Source organism: Solanum stenotomum, chromosome 12 (genome assembly GCF_019186545.1).
Source record: "Solanum stenotomum isolate F172 chromosome 12, ASM1918654v1, whole genome shotgun sequence".
Lineage (NCBI taxonomy): Eukaryota > Viridiplantae > Streptophyta > Magnoliopsida > Solanales > Solanaceae > Solanum > Solanum stenotomum.
Genome location: NC_064293.1, coordinates 25526342 through 25530063, shown reverse-complemented (window position 1 = coordinate 25530063; position 3722 = coordinate 25526342). Strand labels below are relative to the sequence as shown.

The window sequence follows — 3722 nt, the reverse complement described above, 5'->3', positions numbered from 1 at the left end:
GAAGCTGAGACCTGGGAGAGGAGACCAGACTGAAGTAAGGCCTAACTTGAAACTATGTACCGTAGTTTGAGCAATCATAACTGATCACTATATATTGATCTTGCCAAAAATCACTAGTGGAATAACAAGTACAAGTAATGGTACACGCGCCTTCGAAAGCTTCTTCTCGAGTTTGGAGCATGAAGCGGTCTTGTGGATAGTTCTCCGGTTCGGGTACCAAGGAAACGGAGCAAGAAAACGTATGCGCATCCGAACTATTAGCTTCACTAACGCACACCGGCAAGAAGCCGGCCGGTGTTTGTTCACACCGTTCGGTGCTTGTTCACACAGGCTTCCGCGGTAGCTCAGCCGTTGCTTGTTCTGAATGAAAGTGAATACAGACGCACCTTTCTTTAGTGCAGAGCCGGGTTCATGATTGCGGATTGCGCAGACTGACTTCTCCTAATGGCATATAGAAACGTGGTAGGGGAGGTTAGCTCAGGGAAGGAAGCTAAGTAAGGGCGAGCTACAACAAACACAAAGGAAAGGTCCGCTTCAGGATCATTTGAATAATGTGAAGATACAGACGAAGCAGCTAAAGCCGAATCAGAATATTCCGCTGAAGCAGAAACGATAGGATCGTAAGAAGAAAAAGGCTATACGCCTATCCGTATTATGTAGAATAGCCCGTCCCTTGAGCGTGGAGCCCTTGCTCTATCCCCCCTTTGATTTTGGTCGATCTCTCTTGAACTGCACGCAGCTTTTCCCTATCCTCCTATAAGTAGTCCACTGAGAGTAGGGAGCTCTAGTACTCGTTGTCTTACTCGTTATACTAGTTAGACTCACTTCAAGTATTCCGTTCGTTCACTTCAAGCTCGAAGATATACGTATCTTTTCGTTCAACTCCTTTCGTTTATTCCACTCGCTCTTTCCAGCTCTGAAAGCAAGGAGTATAGTATCGAACCGGCCAGCACGCACTATCGGATCAGCCCCTTCCTTTCTCTTGGAACCGAAGCGGGAACTGGGAAGGTTGTCAGACAACTCTCCGAACTCTTACTTTTCTATCTCGTGTGCAAGATATAGTGTATGACCTGCAACTGGGTACACTAGAAGTTTTCCTTCATCCTTTGGGAATCAAGTCATTCAATGAATGAAAAGTGAAAAACCTGTAGATAAATGCTTTATACAGATGACGATAAGACTTTCCAATCAGTAGCTGGGCTAGGGCTTATTCTGATTCACTTGCTATGGCATTCGTAGCATCAATTCCTTGCATCCCTCCTATTAATAAGGTAATAAGGCTCTGCCCACTCAGAGTGGACAGACTTTCGAGTTTTCAGCGGTTTATGCTAAATGTACGAGGGCTGCCCGTCGATTATTGTGGGATGCAATGGACTCTATTCAGAGGACTGTCCTCGCACGTGTAAGATTAGATCGGGGTTTCACTCCCTTACTACTCCTTTACAATAATTCTCCTAATATAAGAATTATCTAACCTATCTAAACGCAAGCATGCATGAGTCAAAGGAGGCAATTCAGAATGAAAGACATGCAAACCAGAAATGGAGGAAGCCGCCCTTGCAGATAAGATGGCCGAGATACGGAATAGGGAACTCGCTCGCTTTGGAATCCCTTTCAGATAGGAGGACCCCTTTTTTGGGATAGACCGACCCCTACACGGGAGCGATAGCGAAGCCAATCCGGGTTAGCGCACAGTCCTTATAGCAAAGCAAACGTTCCACTTATAGGCTCCCGAACCCTCGATTCGATTGTTTTCCAAGAATGTTGAGCCGGGTATATAAGCCATGTATCTGGGAGGAACAACAATAGAAAAAGGGCTTTCGGTTTTTGTCTTGCAGCTATTTTAAAAATATATATATAAGAATCCCTTTTTTAGAAGAAAGATTCTATATATGTCCAATCTCTAGTGGTGGTGGAACCAACCAAGATGTATGTCGTCCGACCCGACCTCAGACTCTTTCTTCCCGACCTATTTGACTCTCTGGCCGTAGTTATTTATGTGGTATTCCGAGATCGAATTCCTCCCAGGAACACACGAAACAAAGATATGAACTGGGTAAATAGAAATGGAAAAGAGAAGTTTCTATTTCATCCAAATTAGTTGCTTTTTCTACATCCATATGATCTACTAAAGTAGATCGGTATTGACCATATAATAAAAGCAGATCTTGGTCCATGGAGTCCCAAGAAGGTAAGAACTCCAACTTGTCCGATGCTTCTTAGGCCAAATACGATATACAAGTGGGACCTACACTATGAGCAAGCTGTGCGAAAAACCGCTTCTTTTTTCCGGTTCCGAAACAACTTGGGCGAAATAGGGTTCTACCGGGAAACCATGGATTTTTTAGTTTTCGCCATTGGTTACTGGTTGAGCCACTGGAATGGAATGAGATAAGAATCTCTGGAGATCTTTCCTCTCCACTTACTCGTAACAGGCTTTTCTTCTGTAGAAGACTTCTTCCGAATGGCATAATTGTCCGACACTACATTCCTCGATCTTCAAAGAAAACTGACTCCTCCTACTCTTCCTTCTCCTTTAGGATAAGATCCTCCTTGGTCCTTCTTTCACTAATGGTCTCACCATTTTCAGCCTTCTAAATTGGAACTTGCAGAAAGGCTGAGATACATTGGAACAATGATCCAAATAATCGTTTATGTTTTTAATTAGAAAATGCCGCCAACCAGATTGTGTCAACATCATAACATTAGGGGCACTTTGTATAATCCGATGTCTTTTCTTCAAATTGCCGAACTCTCACAAATAATGCAGTACTTAGGGGTGACAGCAGTGGAAGTAGCTAGTATTAAATTTCTTGGGCACTTACCCGCATGATTTGGCCCATCTTTCTTTCCTCCATGAGAAAACACTGCTCAGTGAGACAATGTAGTCAAGTCAATAGCAGCCAGAGCAAAAGATTGATATATAATGAGAGTTCGCCTTCTTGTGCCAACATCTCCATACTAAATAGATTTGGAAATTCTGCCGCAAGTGGTTGAAGAGCGGTTTGGGTGCACCCAAACCGCTCTTCTCGGGCAATGTATAGCTTAAGTTGAGCTCGCACCAAACAAAAAAGGAATAAGTTTCTAATTTCCGAAATCGTCTTAGCTAAACCTATAGAATTCCACTTTTTTTTCATTTTTCCTTGCAATTTATAATGCATTAAGGGGACAAAGACCAGAAACTCTTCGCTGAATGTGGCTCATAACCGGTACCGGTGCAGTGAGGTATTCCCGTTGAGATTCCCGAACTTTGATGATTATCTCGTCGTATCTAAACCAGTGAGACATCAAAGTTTGACGCATACATTCTTTTCTAGCCGGAGATAGAGGAAAATAGAAAGATATGGACTTTCAATCAAGATTTTCCTTGCAAGCCGATTCCCCAGCTCCTGAATAGGTGCTGCAAATCTTAATGTATAGAACGACTATATTGAGGAGTAAGGAAAGGGCTCCCATGACAATGAGGTCATTTTTGCATGGGCTTGGACTTGCTTTGATGATGAGTAGGCTTGTCGCCCGGAGTGAAGTGATTCCAGGGCTGCTTAATCAAGAAGTAAGATAGATGAGATAGAAAAGTGATATAACGAAGAGAATCTATAGTGTATATGTACTGAAATGACTTTCAACGAAAGATTGCCTTTGCCAACTATTCTAGTTGATATTTGTGGAGTATGAAATCACTTACATTGACTCTTAATATCTTCTCATTAGACTTTGACGTA

At 42.8% G+C, this 3722-nt stretch overlaps 1 pseudogene; it reads right to left on the bottom strand.

Annotated features, from left to right (window-relative positions):
- Positions 1-6: 6 nt before the first annotated feature.
- LOC125849441 (uncharacterized mitochondrial protein ymf1-like) lies at positions 7-2582 on the bottom strand (annotated as a pseudogene).
- Positions 2583-3722: the final 1140 nt, after the last annotated feature.